Here is an 18732-nt window from a genome sequence, read left to right as displayed (position 1 = left end):
AAATTGATAGCCAAGATTCGTCATGACTTATGCTCTTTGAGGCCTTACCACAAATGCTCTCTCTGTTCGTAGTTACACTAGAACCCACAAATATTCATCACATATAGAAAACATTGTACTCCTATAAAGTTATTTCCTTCGAATTATGACATCATAGATTCATTGTGTACTTGAAAGATTTGAAGATTATTTTGCTTAGCATTTGGGGTGTCAGTATCAAGGCCTGAAAAGTATCAGTATTTTCTCACAAACAAGTTGTTTCCTAAAAGCTATTATTTGGGTTTAGATCAGAACTTTGACCCTCTTGCTGTCTCCTCTGGCTGTGTCCTTAGCTCCCTACCAAATAAGGGCAGTTTGTATACAAATTCAAAACACATTTCATCAGCTGAAGGAAATTTAGGTCATTTTTATTTCTTAACTATTATGAACATTGCTGAGCAAGGCTCTGTGAAGTAGGATGTTGAGTCTGTTGGGCATATGCTAAGGAGTGGTATTGCTAAGTCATATAATAGATCTACTTTTAACTTCGAATATTCACTCGTAAGCACTCAACCCATTAATCTAAGTGCTAACATGTCTTGTCATCCTAAACAATGATTTTACCAAGTGTAGTGACTCACACTGTATCCCAGTAATTAGGAGGCTGATACAGGAGGATTCCTATGATCTGAGGTCAGCCTGGGCAATGTAGTGAATTCCAGGATAATTTACACTACAGGGTGAGAGCCTTTCTCAACAACAATAACAAAAACACAACCACCAGAGTAACAACAAAATAACTAATACAGCAGGCCACCACAACGTGGCACAGAAAAACTGTGTTTATAAAGAAGGACAAACAAGGACTTTAGGAAGTTTGCCATTTGCCCGTGGACTGGGCCTCACTTTGCATGTCTTCCTACCAGAAGTCCATACACAAAGCTTTGGGAGTGATTTTCCACTTCCTGTATAAGAAGAAAATAGAAATGCATCCGGAGCCTCTTTTAAATTTACTTCAAAGGAAAAAGAAAATATTTGCTGCAAAGAGTCTTCAGCTTATTTGTGAAAAATGAATTGTCATTTCATTTTAGAACAAGGTAAACAAAGCCATAAAAAGCACCGCTCAGAGCTGTCAGAAGCATGCAGCTTTTAAATCAGCAGTGAGCCCAAGGTGCACTCTGAATCTCTGCTCTGTTCTGCCTGCCCAAGGGTCTAGCTGAAATGATGAAACAACGGCCACGAACACATGCTACCTACACTCTTAATTACCACAGGGCCTGAGTGATGGCCCCGTCCGGCTGACCTTTGTGGAGCAAGTCGCTTTCTGTGAACCGTGGGCAAGCTTGTCACTATCTAGGTATATCTTAGGATAAGTGGACTGCTGTTGGGTGATGTGGGAAATGTAAATGAAACGAAATGTGTTTCCTATCGAAGGGTTAAATGAAACAAACTCCATATTGAAAAATAGAAAAGGTAAAGAAGCCACTTGGCAGAAATTCAAATTCCTCCAGGGTCAGCATTTCTTGAAATCAAAATATACACTCAATATTGCACTCTGCTTATCAACTGTGCTGCTTTAAGTCAGCCAACCTTGGAAGAATTCGAGGCGAAGCTCTGACCACTCAGAGAGGGGCAGAGGACCCATTTGCATTGGGAATAGAAATCTGGTTGGACATACACTGGGTGTGCTTGCCTGTCTGATTGGCACAGGTATGCATCCTTTTGCAGGAGTAAAACTTTTTGCCTTGTTGGAATACTTGGGATTGTATGGCCATTTTCATGAGACCCCAGACCCATTTCTTCCAGGGAACTCACAGTTCTAGCAGCTGTCAATTAGCGACAAGGTATCCATCCCACCTAGACAGAAGCTGGGCAATAACAGAAGATGGGCAATCTAAAATTCTTTCAGATCTTTCTGAAAATTGATTAAGAAGTAAGACTCTGAGAAAACAGTGTGTTCAAAGTACATCCACTGTATTTAAGTCAATGAGCTCTGTAGATGTAACCAACCTTCTTATTAAATAAGAAACACAGAACCAATGCAAAGAAGAAAGCCAAGAGGTCAGAGCTAAGAGCTAAAACCTTACCCTTCCTCCTACGGTGGTCCTACCTCTTCGAACCAGAGCTACCCCTGTGTTAAAGTCTTTATATAGAGTTCCTGTCCTGCCTTCTCATTGGTTGTTAACCCAACCACATGACCGCCTCCTCACGGCCTGTCTGTATAGGCCTCCAGGTTTTCCATGATTGGTATTAAGATTAAAGGCATGTGTATCCAATAATGGCTGTATCCCTGAAGACACAGAGACTTACCCAGCTCTGCCTACCAAGTGCTGGAATTACAAGCGTACGCCACCACTGCCCTGCTTTCCTATGGCTTGCTAATAGCTCTGACCTCCGGGCAACTTTATTTATTAACATAAAAATAACATTTTAATACAAATAAAATATCACCATATTTCCCCTTTTCTATTTTAATAAAAAGAAAAAAGTTATAACTAACAAAAGAAAAAATATATACAAAAGTACAATAACTATATACAATATATACAAGTAATAAATACCTAAACAATGTCTAGTCCATTTGTATTTGACAAATTCAGAGAAAATAATTTTATTATCTATCCTATTTTGGTAAGTCCAAAACGTATCTAATTCACTTTCTATCCTAATTAATCTTCAACTATAACTAACTAACCTTCAACTATAACTAACTAATTTTCAACTCCCTCAGAGACCCAAGAAGGAAATAATATTAGCTAACAAAAATAAAAACGGGAAGTATATGCAAGCAACTTCCAAAAAATTGTGAGTTGACAGAAACAGCCAGCTGCCTGGACAATCATCTGAGGTTTCTCCGCAGTGTTGGGGCATCATCTTCAGCCTATAGGCTTAGCATATTTGACAGACTCATTTGTGAAGTAGGATGTACACAAGGCCAACAGTTCGACCTCACATTGGGTGAGAGCAGTCCATGTACCAGAAACACCTGAATTCCACTAGTGTCATGTCATGATTCAGGATTTTTTTTTTTTTTTTTTTTGAGACAGGGTTTCTCTGTGTAGCTTTGGAGCTTGTCCTGGAACTCACTCCGTAGTCCAGGCTGGCCTCGAACTCACAGAGATCCGCCTGGCTCTGCCTCCCGAGTGATGATTCAGGATTTTAAATTCTGGAAATTGTTGATGGTTTTTTAATTCAGCTGTCCATTCTTCTTGGTTGTGTATATATGGCTTCATCTCAGCATCCCATTCTTCTCCACATCCCTCTATCAAATGCCAGTCTACTATTGAGAGGCGTGAGCTTAGTTACTCTTCAAGAATAACTGTTTCAGCTGCTGTTCCATTACACAGCAGAGGCCATCGGCCCACTGCCTATTCAACTGCCTTTGAAGAAAAGGGCACTGTACCTTTTCCGAATTGCGAAGGCCACTTCAGGGATGGTGCCATATTGTCCTGGCCTCAGAAGATGCCTTTTGATAAAGCCATAACCACACTTGTTTTGGCAAGAATCAGTAGTCCTTTGTTTCATGTCCTGTCTGTTCATTTTGTCAGCAGTTGATTCGAGGATACTTTGTTGTCCAGTGGCTAACTTTTGCCACGATGAAAGTTAACTTCATATGCAGTTTCTTCAATGCCCATATTTTCTCTGAAGTAGATTGGTACTGCCAGGAGCCAACATGTCTCAAAAAAGAAAAATTTTCTAAGTTATTAAAACATTTTAAATGCCATATTCTGTAGATCTCTGAAGGTTTTGAAGATGACCTGTCTAAAATATATCTGCTCAGTTTTTAAAACATATCTAATATGACTACAAGTTCTATTGTAATGTCTAACTACTAACCTTCATTTCTTTATATCCTAATAGTAATAATAACATTCAAGGATCAGAAAATTGCATTACATTGTTAAATGAACAGTACAATTAGAAATATACATAAAGCATTTTCTAACAGAGCTCAGCTTAGTGGCGCTGCCCATGTTTTGATCCCATCACACCCTCCTACAGAACATTAAAGCCTTCCAATTAGATTCTCATAGAATAAATTGCAATGCCCGTACTGGAAGCTGCTTTGGCCATTTGATTAAATAGTGTCTACTTTTAAAAACATTTGAGCCAATGTCTCTGTGTGCAGGCAATCTGCATGAGTTACTATGGGACTTCCACTCTGAGCCCATTTGAAAGGTGAATAAACTCAGCCCTGACAGACAGTCCCTACGAAGTCTTTGGTGGGAAGAGTGAATGGCCAAGTCAGTGTCTAGAGTCCATCCAGAGTTGCCCCTGTGACCCAGGGCTAATGTGGGGGGTTCAACTACTCCAGTTCTGGGCAAGGTCAAACTGAGGTGGTTTTTTGTTTTTCATTTTGCCACAGTTTTTCTTAATGAAAATGGAAATAGAGATGTTGTTAAACGGCTAAATTTACCAAACAGCTCTTTTTTTAGGGAGTTAACTCAGCAGGAAACCTATTATAGTTTCCTTTTTCTAGGTCGAAAGAAAAATATTGCACTTGCTCTCAGGGGATTTAGAAGTGCTCCCAAGAGAGAATTCTAAAACCAGAACTGTGGAGGCTTAACTGACAATTAAAGAAAGGCAGACCACATTAGAACATTCTAGAACCTTAACAGTCTTGCTTTGATATCAGCAAGAGGTGGGTAACAGGCTAGCAGAGTGGCTGCCTCAGAACTGTTTAGAATGTACTTTATGATGCTTCTATGAAGCAGTGATCTTGGCTGTACCAAGAACAATATCCAAGGTCTTCCTGGCATAGGAAGGTTGAGTAAGGGTGCAGATACATAATGTACAGATTTAAAAATGGTCTCTGACAATATTGGAAGAATGTGATGACTCTGGTAATTACCTCACAACTCTAACCCCAAATGCAGCACCTTGCAAAGTTAGCTAAGACGGAAATATTTAACAAGAAACTGTCTCAGAGTTTAAATTCCAGGAGGAAGTTTAGCAAACAGAATGGTGACCATCACCCAATGTCCCCATGACTGGATTTATTTCTATTGAATTTTGTTTGCGTTTGTTTGTAGGCATATCCACATAAGAGTGCACATTCATGTGTGTACCTGTGTGTGGAGGTCAGAGGTTGACACTGGGTGTCTTTCTCAATCACTTTACCCATTATTTTTTGAGACAGGGTCTCTCACTGAACCCAGAGCTCACAATTTGACTAGACTCGCTGGTCAGGAAAGATCCACTTGTCTCCATCTCTGCTAGCACTGGGGTTACAAGTGCATACTGATGATAAAACAAAAGTCAGGGTTCCCTCTTGGAGTTCTTTGTCTCTTTAAAAGAATTTAGGAATAGACTCAGCAGAAGCTCAAGGATAATTTTATTGGCATTTAAAAGGAAATTCCTGGGGCTGAAGAGATGGCTCAGCTGTTAAGAGCACTGGCTGCTCTTGCAGAGGACCTGGGTTCAATTTCTAGCACCTACATGGTAGCTCATAACTATCTGTAACTCCAGTTCTAGGGGACTTGACACCCTCTTCTGGCCTCTATGGGCACTGCATGCACCCTGCACACCATGCACAGATATACATGCAAGCGAACATCTATACACACAAAATAATAAAAATTTAAAAATAATAAGAAAAGAAAAGAAAAATCCCAGGGCAGGCTAGATGAACTTCAGCTGTTAGTTGGAGGAGGGGAATAGAGGAGAGAAGGAAAAGGCTATGCCATTTAAGCTGGCATGGAGGTCATACGTGGCAGACAGGCAGCCACATGAGGGGAGCGGGACTTTCGAGAAAGAGGAAGGAACTCCATAACGTTGGGGGAAAGCCCAACATGTTAAGGACAGTATGCTTAGAGAAGAAATAGAAAGAAGAAAAGGAGAAGCTGTGTTTTTCTAAACTATTCAGAAGAGCAGCTGTAGCATGAATCTTAAGGAGTCTTATTAATAAAAGCAAACCTAAGGCCAGTTATTGGGATGAATGTTGGAAGATCAGAGAAGCAGAACAAGCCACAGCTTCCTCACCTCAGCATTTCCTCAGCTGATCCTGTTTCCTCAGACTGTAAGCTTCTGAGTCCTCATCCAAATGGATCTCAGCTGAACTGCTGCTTAAAAGCTTAACCAGCCAAAAGCTTCTAGTTCCTGGTCCTCACACCTTATATACCTTACTGCTTTCTGCCATCATTTCCTGGGATTAAAGGCTCTCGTTACCCCACCTGGCTGTTTCCAGTGTGGCCTTGAACTCACAGAGATCCAGATGGGTCTCTGCCTCCCAAGTGATAGGATTAACCAATCCTATCACATTGCCTAACCTCTATGTTTAATATTATGGCTGTTCTGTTCTCTGACCCCCAGATAAGTTTATTGGGGTGCACAATATATCAACCACAAGCAGCAGGCTTACAAGCTGCATGATGCTGGCATTGCTGTAGTCCTGAGGCCCAGAGGGCTACTACTCTGGGGGTGAGGATTCCAGGTAGGAAAAGTATAGTATCTCATTGAGGGACTAATTATTCCGCCCATCTCTTTAGAATGGATTACAGTGAGCCTGCTTTCCTAGGGGCTTCTCTAGGCCATCCCAACTGAAATATAAGGTCTCCAATCCAGCCAGAGGGATTTTGTTCTCTGGACTGGGAAGTTTTTTTTTTTTTTTCACTCTGCCATACTTGGCTTTTCTGTGGGTTCTGAGGCACTGAACAGGTCCCTGTGCTTACACCAAGGGCACCTTGCTGGGTTATATCCTTACCTCCTCTTCTGTAATGCCTGAAATTTAGCAACCAGGAGAAAAACCATTTTGCTGGAACCAATCCACATGTCTCCAGAACATTAACCAGAAGACCAAGTTAAAATGTATCCATAGAAAACTATTAATTGGTATTTTCTACAGGGTTCTTTTTTGAGCTTTTGAATTATAATTATATGAGTGAGGAAAAAATGGAAATCCTTATTTGGGATGGAAAGGATGATGTGTTAATCAACATCTTGTTTGTTCTGTAGTTATTTCCTTCTCTCAGTCCTATTTTAGGTCACCGTGCGTATTTGAATGGTAAAGCCAAGCCCTCAGCAACTCGGCTAAAATCAATCAACAATTTAGTTTATTCACATGATAATTGTTCCATTTCAGACTAACCTTGTACTCAAGCAAGGTTATTATCCTTAATGGATACAAACTTGAGCAATTTCTTTGGCACTCTGAAGTCTTAGTATTTTGTCAGAATTATTTTTTTAAAAATGATAGAGCAGGAACAGAAATGGAGTAGAAATAACTTCTTCACAAAGTTGTGGTTGGTAATAGGTCTCAGATACAATAGACACACAGATCATCCCTTGGGGCCACAAATAATTCTTTAATGCCAGAGGGAGTATAGGAAGTAAAGAAACCTACTTGAAGGCCTTAGGAAAGAAGCAAGGAAGTGTCTTGCACTGTGGGGAAGAGAAGAAGAAATCTAGAGGATGTGGCAGAGGTATGGAGGAACGGTACCTCAGGGGTTCACTGTGTGGGCTGGGATGTGCTTCAGCCTTTTGATATCCAAGGTCTCGAAGTTTCATATAACTGTCATTTTCTTCGAATTTGGGGATATATAAATTTACAGTCTCAGACCATTTAGCTATCACTATAGCCTCAGGGATCCCAAAATTAATTATGAGGACCAGGTGCTGAAGACAGAGAGAAACTGTGGTAGTTTGAATGTAATTGGACCCCATAAGCTCATAGGGAGTGGCATTATTAGGAGGTGTGGCTTTTTTGGAGTAGGTGTGGCCTTGTTGGAGGAAGTGTGTCATTGTGAGGATGGACTTTGAAATCTCGTTTTCTCAAGCTTCACTCAGTGACACTCAGACTACTTCCTGTTGCCTTCTGAGTCAAGATGTAGGACTCTCAGCTACTTCTCCAGCACCATGACTGCCTGCATGCTATCATGTTGCACCATGATGATAATGGACTAAACTTCTGAAAATGTAAGCCACCCCAATTAAATGATTTTCCTGTGTAAGAGTTGCTGTGGTCATGGTGTCTCTTCACAGCAATAGAAACTCTAAGACAGACACAGAGAGCTACAGCGCCTTGGGTATTTAGTGTTTCCTTCATGAAGTCTGGGGTCCTAAGGAGCTTTTCAAGACTTACAGGCATATTCTAGGTGGGGTGCCTGCTAGTACCTATAAGTCTGCAGGGAAATGTGGTCTGATTAGCCCCTAACGCAAGCCTAATATTACTGGAGGAAATAGGAGTTTCCTTTTGGGGGTTATTAGTCTTGTTGACAAAAGAATTTAAAACCAGAGCTAACAAGATGGCTCAGTGGGTAAAGCATTTGCTTCACAAGCCTAATAACCCAGTTTCATCCCACAGAGTCCACATAAAGGTGGAAAGAGAGAACTGACTCTGTAGAGTTGTCCTCTGTTTTCTATACATGCTATAGCACGTGTGGTGCACTGACATCCACATGTAATAACACACTCACACATTAAAAAATAAAATTTAATGAAATAAATAGAAATTATCTCAGGGAGTACTTGAGAACCATTTTGTTGCATTTTGAGAGAAAAACAACATGGAAAGCCAGATTTAGGTGTCAGCAAGTTACTGGGAGGAAGAAGATGGAGAAAAGGAAGGGAGGTGACCATGCCTCTTTGGGTCGAAGAAAGCTGGTATGTGCCAAAGGAGAGGAGAGGAGAGAGAGAGAGAGAGAGAGAGAGAGAGAGAGAGAGAGAGAGAGAGAGAGTTGTTCTGTAGGAACTGCCTCAGAAGAAGGGCTTCTGGAAGGACAGGTACTTCTTCTCATTAAGGGAATAATTATTCCTCCCATGGCCTTAGTATGTCTTCTGGTGAATCAGATTCCCTGAGGAATGGTCTCTTAGTCAGGTGATTGACAGGCCCAGTTAGATTAACACTTAAGGAAGGAGACAGTAGTATAACATTTTAATCTTTGGAACAGATAAAAATAAGAATTTTTCTCCATTATCCTAGGTTTCAAAGTGTTTAATATGTTCCAAAGATTAAAATGTCCTGTTTCTACCCAGGACCAGAAGTAGATTCGATTCTTTTAACCGAGAGGAAGTATCTTTCCCTTGTGTCTCTACCTTTTCTTGTGTTACCAGGAAAACAGGAAGTGGAGTCCATAGCAGGCTATGGGCCCATCCTTAATGGATTCAAGCCTGTAAATCCCTCTGAGGCTGCCTAACAGTAGGAAATAGAAAACATAAAGTAAAGCTTCAGCAGAGAGACTCAAGCATAGCAAGTATTCATGAAATGACTTTTCTTGTATTATAAGTGATCTATTAAGCTGTGAGGATGACTATGCATGGGTGTATGCATGGGTGTTTTCTATAAATCATGCCTCTATTTTAATATTTTAGTATAAGATCTTTTGGAATTTCTAAAAACATGTAACAAGATCAGACATAATTAAAACAAATAAATGGACACTGACTTCAAAAGCAGAGAGCTGGGTAAGAGAACTTTCTGTGAAAGCACGAGGACCTACATTCTAATCTCAGCATCCCCCTAAAAAGGCAAACATGACTACACACTTACTTCAGTGCTCTTGTGGGTGGAGGCAGGAGGATTGCTGGTACTTTCAGGTTCAGTGAAAGACTAGCTTCAGGTTGAGTGGCAGATCCCCAGCTCAAGGAAATGGAGTGTGACAGAGAGGACACCTGATATCTTCTTTGGGTCTCCAGGCACACAGGCACAGGGAACCACACACACATGACACACATTATATATATATGTATATACACTTACGTACACACACATACAAGCAAAGCAGACTAGATAGATATCATGAATATTTATTGTGGATTATCTGAAAGTTGCATATTTAATTTGGGAACTTTGGTAGAAGTAGAAGGTTTGGGTCTAAAACATGAATACAAGTGAACTAAAGCAACCAGAGTACATAATTCTTACCTGTTCTATCTTTTTGAGTTGTTAATATAGATATTTTTTCAAAGGGAGTTTCTGGCCTAGCATAATATATATACATATATATGTGTGTGTGTGTGTGTGTGTGTGTGTGTGCATTACACTTACTTAAAGTATTTTTCTAGAAATGATTCTTTTATTAATAAGGTCTTTGTTGGTTTCGGTCCCTTTAATTTTTAGTGTACAAAATAATGGGGTTCATTATGATTCTTTACACTTATACTATTGTAATTTGCTGTACTCACCCTTAACACCCGTCTCCCCATCCCTTGAGGTCTTTAAAATACCTTTAGTTCTTTTTTTAATCCCTCACCTATAATGATAAAAATAAGATTTTTTCTCCATTATCCTAAGTTTCAAAGTGTTTACATCCTAAGCATCTCAAAATGTTCTGCCATTAAAACTGTCCTTATATCTCAGAGAGGGGGAAAATCCCTCTAACAATGGCCGGAGCCTTCTCTCCTTCCTGGTTATCCTGGACCTCATCCAGCTGCAGCCAAGTTTAGGCTGCTCACCAGGCAGTTCCCAAGCTCTGACAGCGCTGCACGGCCAACTAAGCCACGCATTTGCTTTATCCCAGTCCTGCAGAAGAGAGACTGGACGCAGGAAGATGGCGCCGACTCTTTTTCTGCCCCCCATAGATGTGAAATTCATCTACTTTTCAGCAGAGCTTGGCTGTTTCCTATCTCTTGAGACCTGTGCTTCCGGTGATAATGAAGAGAGAGTCATCGTGTCCTGCTGGCATCTAAGAAGAAATAGCAGAAGTAATAAAAGGGCTGTGGTTTTATAACCCACCTGTCTGGCAGGGATGATATATCCTAAAGGCATATTTCCCTATCAGACTATTGAAAGAATGAACTCCAGAAATTAAAATTTCCCCATCTTCCACTGGAAGAAGAAATGGCTGAAGCCCTGGTGGCATCTGGGGGGGGGGGGGGGGGCTTGTCTCCTGAAGAAAAATTCACAGCTCGTTTGATGACCTTGCAGTGTAGACTTGGAGCTGAGGCAGTGGTGGCCAGGGTCCACACCTTGGCTGCACTGATTAGCTATGCAGACCTCTTGCTTTCTATTTAAATCTCCCCGCCCCCCCCCAAAGGGATTCTCTGTGTAGCTTCAGAGCCTTTCCTGGAATTCACTCTGTAGCCCAGGCTGGCCTCGAACTCACAGAGATCCGCCTGGCTCTGCCTCCCGAGTGCTGGGATTAAAGGCGTGAGTCACCACCGCCCGGCTCTATTTAAATCTTATCCTCATGTCAGGGCCCCTGAAGATGGTCTTGGGGAAGTCCCTGAGTCTCCTTCTCTTCTCTATGTTGTCCACATTGACTAAATCTCCTTTTTCTACTTTTCACCATTAATTTGGCTCTTTTAATTGGCTTACTGAGGACTGGTGGCTGAATCTGGCTCGTTGGGTCACAGGCTGTGACCCCTGAATCAGGTAACAGTTTGGATGTGAAATGTTCCCCCATAGGCTCATGTGTTTGAACATTTGGTTCTTAATTGGTGGTGCTGTTTTAAGGGGTCGTGGAAATGTTGAGAGGTGAAACTTCATTGGAAGAGAGGCTGAGACAGAGTTCCTGAGTGGAAAGGCACTCTCAGCAGGCCAGATGGAGTTTAGCTGAGTACAAAGGACTTTAAGAACACAATAGCACAGATTGCTGAAGGATGGATAGAGTGGAACATGGAGGCTGGAGTCGGGGTGGGGGGCTGGAGCAATCCGGGCTTTGTAAACTGTGGTAAGGCATCTACTCTGCATCCTGATACAAAGGGAGGCCTTTAAAGGATTTTGACCATGGCATGATTTGACCTCATTTGCATTTTTGAAAGGCGCCCACTCTGGACATAAAGTAGAAAACAGACTGTAGGAGGCAAGCATGGTTTGTGGAGAGCCCATACTTCTGAGTCCACACAAAGTAGGACTGGCATGATGTGGCATCCTTCCTTGTAGAGATGGGGAGAACTGATTAGAACTAAGGAAAAAAACGTAGGCTGGGAATAAAGCTCCATGGTGAAGTGCTTTCCTAAGGTACACTAGGTCCTGGGTGCTACCCCAACACTGCAGAAAAGAAAAGCCAGTAGGGAGTGTTGGGTAATAGCCTCAGGTCACGAGGAAGTGAGTTAGGCTATACTGGGCAATAGCCTCTAGCCATAAGGAGTAACTTCGCCCCAGCCTGACTGTTCCACTCCATCTGCAGAGACAATATGCCCGAGTATGAAAAATAATCCACTTGTTCCCAGTCAAACCACACCCCCCCTCACACACACATACACACATAGCTGTAACTTCCTGATAGTTATCTATGCACATGTACATGTCCCTAGCCCATCTAAATCTGTTCAACCTTCATCCTGCAGAAAGGTTGGGGCCCCTCACTCTTCCAATAAAGCTATCTTGACTGTTGAGATTGAGTCTAGCTGCCTCTCGGCCTCATTTTTCTCACACGAAGGATGGAGGGAAGGAGAATTGGGTGAATGTTCTGGTTATGAGACTGGAGGGTGGGGACTGGTTGACTTAGCGAACATAGAAAGGTGGGGGCCTGGTTTTCATGAAACAGTTATGCATTTTGATTCAGACACACTGGGTTTAAAGACTCTGGGTTTCTATCTAGAACTAGCCTCCTCTTGGGGCTACTGTCTGTATCTCTCTGTCCTGAGACACTTTAATTCCCATAAACCCAGGCAGAAACCCACCTTGAGTTTATATCCTGGAGTTCAGTTCTTTGGCATCAGTCGAAGGCTGACTTCCTTGAAGTTCCCTGACCCAGTCAGCACTGTGCTCGTCAGATACTGTCACTGAGCCAATCAATGGTGGGAGGAAAGGCTGGCCTGGGGAGACGGCTCAGCTGGTGAAGTGCTGTGCAAGCATGAGGACCTGAGTTCTAGCCCCAGGACTTGTGTATGAAAACCTGGTGTATGGTGTACTCAGTGCCAGGTGTGTTTGTGTGTGTGTGTGTGTGTGTGTGTATGTGTGTGTGTGTGTGTGTGTGTGTGTGTGTGTGGTACTATATTGTGTACCCTAATAAACTTGCCTGAGGATCAGAGGACAGAGCCAGCCACTAGATTAGACCGAGGTCGGGCAGTGGTGGGACACACCTTTAATCCCAGCACTTGAGGTCTCATGCCTTTGCTTGGGAAGCACACATGCCTTTAATCCCAGGGAGTGATGGCAGGGCAGAGAAAGGGATATAAAGCGTGAGGAAACAGGAACTCACTCTCATTAGGCTGAGGGTTTCGTAGAGGTAAGAAATGTGCTGCTTCTCTGATCTTTCACCTGATATCTGGCTCTGGGTTTTTTATTAAAAGACCATCTAAGATTCAAACAATCCTATTGGGACAGACAGGGAAATAGGTCCCTAGGGCTTGCCAGTCAGACAGCCTAGACTAATGAGCTAGTTCCAGGCCAATGAGAGATCCTAGCTCAAAAATAAGGTAGATGGCACTCCAATGCCACCTGAAGCTGTCCTATGGCCTCTATGCACATGCACACCTGCATACACACACACACACACACACACACACACACACACACACACACACACACACACATACACACACATTCACACACACACATACACACAACCAACAAAAGAAAGAGTTTTGGATAAGGGCATCAGGGATTTCAGTTCGTTGTTACTTAGTCTCATTGTTTTGGCCTTGGGTGAGGCTGAACATCATGGTGGAGAGTGAGGGGTGGAGTAACGGACCTCACAGAACTGGAAAGCAGGGGAAGGGCTCAGAGTCTCAACAAACTCTCCGAGAGTATGCCTATAAAGACCTGATTCCTATTATGCCCCACTTCCTAACGGTGACCCCATCTCTCAGTAACACCACAGGCCAAGCCCTTAACACATGGCCTTTGGGGAAGGAGGTATCTCAGATGGAATCTATAACAGTGGATACATTCTGCATTCCTCTCCACACAAGCTGCCTTGGGCGGGTGGCATGACTTGGCCATGGGGAATCACAGAGTGATAAATGTGGGTATGAAGGTGTCTGTGATAGGCTTAACAGCACACCCAGGATGATAGCGCTAGATCACATGGTAATTCTGTTCACATTTTGAGGAGCCTCTGTACTCGTTCCCACAGTGGATGTACTAGTTTATATCCTTGTACTAGTTTATATCCTTCCAGCAGTGTGTAAAGCTTCCTCTCCTGGCTGCCAGTCCTCACGAGTGTTTATTGTTCTCTTGTTTTCTGGATGACAGACATTCTGACTGGGATGACATGGAATCTCAATGTTGTATTGATTTGTGTTCCCCCATGGCTAAGGATGTCGAACACGTTTTCATGTATTTATTGGTCGTTTGTACTTCATTTGAGAACTGTCTGTTCAGTTCATTTGTCCATTTATTGATTAGACCATTTGTTCTTCTGGTGAATTTATTTGACATTTCCTCGTCTAGTGGGCTGAGTTAGGTGGAAGGGTTCCTTCTGCAATTTTCACTGAGGATTTAACCAGGAAGTCTTTATTACTGAAGTTATCCTGGGATAAAGAAACAGTTCATATGTTCCTGGAACCAAGAGAATTAATTAATTTTGATCCATTTTATAAAAAAGTAAAACCCCAGAAGGAAAAACAAAGCAAAACAAAACCTGGAAGTCCTTATTTGCTTGCCAGAGCATTCTGCTGATTCATTTCTCAACATCCCACTCCAGGAGCATTCACAATCCCATGTGAATCATCCCTGTCTTAAGATTTTAATTTTTGTCTGCCTTAAGTTTGGACAGCAGAGGTAAGTTGGCTCATTGAGCCCTATCTTAAGACATAACTGTTGGGGCTGGAGAGATGGCTCAGAGGTTAAGAGCGCTGACTGCTAGCTGTTCTTCCAGAGGTCCTGAGTTCAATTCCCAGCAACCACATGTTGGCATACAGCCATCTATAATGAGATCTGGTGCCCTCTTCTGGTGAATAGGCATACATGCAGACAAAACACTATATAAATAAATCTTAAAAAAAAAGATACAACTGTAAATGACTGCTAATTTAATAGTAAAAAAAAAACACAAACAAAACCAACACCCCCCACAAACCACCCCCAGGAACTCCTCCCTAGCGATTCCGATTCTGAAATAGCACAATATTGTGTTATTTATTTTTGTCCAAAAATTGCTCATCATTGTTTGAAATTGTCTTGATCTGTGTGTTGTTCAGGACATAGATTATACTTGATAGAGAGCAAAGAGTACCACCTCTATTCACTCGTATCCCCTTGGACTTTAGGGTGGAGATAAGCAGATAATTAGGGACACCAATGCTTAGCTGGTTGTAGATCTATGTTTTCTATCTTGTTTTGTCTTGAGCGAAAAGCTCTGGATGAAACTTCTAGATTGAAAAGGGATGAAATAACTTAAGGTCTGAGAGGTCTTCCTCCTGCCTCAGTCCCACTTTCTGCCCCAGCACAGGCAGATACTATGAAATGAAGAAAAATGAAAACAAAAAAAAAACCACATTTAGACTATACACATGTGTGCCAGAGCTTGACGTGGTCTTCTGATGTCAAATATTGTACTTGGTCTATTAATTTGTTTTCTCTCTCTCTCTCTCTCTCTCTCTCTCTCTCTCTCTCTCCCTCCCTCCCTCCCTCCCTCCCTCCCTCCCTCCCTCCCTCCCTCCTTCCCTACCTCCCTCTCGGTTTTTTGAGACAGGGTTTCTCTGTGTAACAGTCTTGGCTGTCCTGGATCTCGCTCTGTAGACCAGATTGTTTCTTAAGAATAAGACCAGCGCCGGGCGGTGGTGGCGCACGCCTTTAATCCCAGCACTCGGGAGGCAGAGCCAGGCGGATCTCTGTGAGTTCCAGGCCAGCCTGGTCCCAAAGCAAGTTCCAGGAAAGGCGCAAAGCTACACAGAGAAACCCTGTCTCGAAAAAAAAAAAAAAAAAAAAAAAAAGAATAAGACCAGCCCAGCATGATGTAAGAGGCCTACAAATATTAGCTGCAAGAGAGGCTTAGGCAGGAAGATCTTAGGGGTAAGCGTAGTCTTGTGACAGAGCAAAACCCAATTTTAAAACAAACAAACAAACAACAAAAGGCAGAGACAAGACAAAGCACTGAGTCAAATACCCACATGAACTAGGGGCACACATCATGTGTCTTTTCTAACAGTAACCTAACATGGGGAACTGGACAGACAATATCCTTCATGTATGTGGTTCTTTTAAAACACCACTTGTTGGGCTAGAGAGATGGCTCTGCTGTTAAGGGCTGGACTCACAACCCAAAACACCACTCATGTTCACTTTCGGGTGTTTGTCCCTCAAAGTTTTCCATGTCTCCCTGGTTTGGGAGGGTGACTCAGTAAACGGCTTGCCACGCAAGTGTAACGACTTGAGTTGAGTCCCCAGCATAGATGTGGCAGTACACATTGTGATCCCAGCATTGAGGAGGCAACGACAAATGGATCCCTGGGGCTCACTGGGATCCATAGAGGCCCCTCCTAGGAAATCTCATTAGTCTATTTACCACAAGGTCAGTCATTGACATGTTATAAGGAAATGACATCGAATTGTTTGTTTCTTTTTTCTCTCAAGAGTGTTGTCCTAGCAACAGGAGTGAGCTGGACCACAGAACAGCTGCTTGTCTTCTGCCCATGACCAGGATTGACGCGAAGCGACACACTGTGGACCACAGTCCATCCTTGCTGAATGTGAGTTCTTTCTATCTCTAGCCACTGGGGACTTTGGATGAGGGGACTGGGCGGCACTCGTAAGCCCAGCCAATCCAAGAGCTTAGCTGTGTCAGTGAGCTACAGGATTGGTGAAAGACCACAGGCTACACACATTAAAACCAAATACAGAATAAAATAAAAGCTATCCATCTTATTGTATACCTGACTATTCACAGCAGCTTCAGTTATAACAAACCCACACTGTAAATCATCCAAACGTAAATGGGTGTGTGAACTGCTAACAAGCTGTGGTATACCCATGCAATGGATCATTCCTTAAGCTGAATGATTACTCAGTTAATAATCCAACAACACGAACAGATCTTAAAAATCATGCTGAAAGAAATAAGTTAGATAAAAGAGATGGTACCCTGCATGGTTTATATAAAATACTAGAAAGTGACCTTGAACAAGTTATTGAACTCTGAGCCTCAGATATACCACAGAGAAATAAAGGTTACACTCCAGGATAAGCTTGGGTTAGTGAATACATTTCTCACAGAGATTCTAATAGTCACTTCTTTGTTTGTGTGGCACTGGATCCCTTGCTCTTGTCCCTAAATCACCACTAGCATGGTGACCCCTACTCCCCAACCCGTGGGATGGCCATGCTTAGAGGTGCCTTCCAGACCTCTCATGGAAAGCCACCAGTGGCTAGAGATTACGAGAACTTTTACGTGGCAGGGTGGGTGGTGCTATTTAGTACACCACTTCACGTCAATCCTGGGGCGTGGACAGAAGTCAAGCAGCTGACCTGTGGTCCAGTTCTCTCTGTTGCTAGGACAACACTCTTGAGAAGAAAAAGAAGGAAGCAGTCTGATGTTATTTTTATAAACATGTGGACAATTGACCTTGTGGTAAACAGACTAATGAGATTTCCTAGGAGAGGCCCATTTCTGGAAAGCTTTTAGTAGGAATGAACCTGGATTTGCTTTTGGAAAACTCACCCAGAATTTTCAGATTTTTGAGACAGGGGTCCATGGAGAATGAAAATTGTAAAATGGTTGGGGTATAAAATGGAGATGAATCAGAATCTAAAATCCAATTACTATATAAACTAAATTCATAAGTCTCAAGTGACCCCATCATTTCTCTGGACCAGGAAGTCCACATCCAACCCATGAAGGGTTACCTGGGTGCCCCCTTTTCCTATCCTAGGTTCACCCTGCTTTACCAGCAACTCTGTAGTAGTCAGAGTTCCCCACAGAACCAGCACCATATGCAGAGGCGTATATAGATTTATAAAAATTAATCAGCTCTGGCTGTGGCAATGGCTTGGGGGGTAAAGTGCTTTCTGTGAAAGTCTGTGATGGCCTGAGTTCAGACCTACAGTGCCCATATAAAAGCCAGATGCAGCATTTCACATATCTGTAAGCCCAGAGTTTCCTATGGGAGACAGGAGGCAGAAACAGGAGAATTGTTGGGAAAGCTCAAGGGCCAGTCTGGTATATGCAGAAACAAAAACAAGAGAGCCTCTGAACCAAGGTGGAAGGCAAAGATTAACCTTTGACCTCCATCTGTGTGCCTGCACTCACACATACCAATGCACGAGCACACACACACACACACACACACACACACACACACACACACACACACACAAACTGGGCTTATGGAGGCTGATGATGATCAGTTCAGAGAACTACAGCAGGCAACCTAGAAACTCAGGAGAATCAATGTTATGGTTCCAGGTTCAAAGCAGGCTGGAGACCCAGAGAGATACCTCCTCAGTGAAGCTCCAGATCAAGACAGCCAGGCAGCCGGAGCTCTTTTTTCCCCCATAGAAAGATCAATCTTTTGTGGTACTCCGGCCTTCTATTGATTAATGTTCCCTTCAAAAACCAGTATTTTGTTTTTAGCTTAGATGAGTCTCAACTCCATAAGGGGGAGCAAGCTGCTGTAGTGAGTCAAATGTTAATCTAGAAGAGGCTCCATCATGGAGCTACACCTGCAGCCCTCCATCATCCATCTCATTCCAGAACACCCTTGTAGGCATAGCAAGAATGATGTGTGAGCCAATGCTTGGGCACCCTGTGGCATCTTAGCTTTTGCATTGATAAAAACTACAGGTCTGCTAGAACTAATATATTCAAAAAGTTTCCCTGATAGCCACACTGATATTAGACCAGACAGTGAGGTGGGTGAGAAATGGTTATTAAGGGGCTAAAGATAGCTCGAGAGGAATTATAATTAGGCTCGGGACTTGTAACATTC

The 18732-nt window shown here is 42.6% G+C and overlaps 1 long non-coding RNA gene across 1 annotated transcript in view; it reads left to right on the top strand.

Moving 5' to 3' along the window:
• LOC128097910 (uncharacterized) overlaps positions 1-18732 on the top strand; it is a 119879-nt gene that overhangs the window by 24216 nt on the left and 76931 nt on the right. Inside the window, exon 2 of the long non-coding RNA XR_008214018.1 lies at positions 16382-16497. This is a non-coding gene — a long non-coding RNA (uncharacterized LOC128097910). The remainder of the gene's footprint in view (positions 1-16381; positions 16498-18732) is intronic.

Source organism: Peromyscus californicus, unplaced genomic scaffold, assembly GCF_007827085.1.
Source record: "Peromyscus californicus insignis strain IS unplaced genomic scaffold, ASM782708v3 Scaffold_11__1_contigs__length_118956290, whole genome shotgun sequence".
NCBI classification, from domain to species: Eukaryota; Metazoa; Chordata; class Mammalia; order Rodentia; family Cricetidae; genus Peromyscus; species Peromyscus californicus.
Note: the sequence above shows the minus strand (reverse complement) of the source record. Positions and strands in the feature narration are given on the sequence as shown.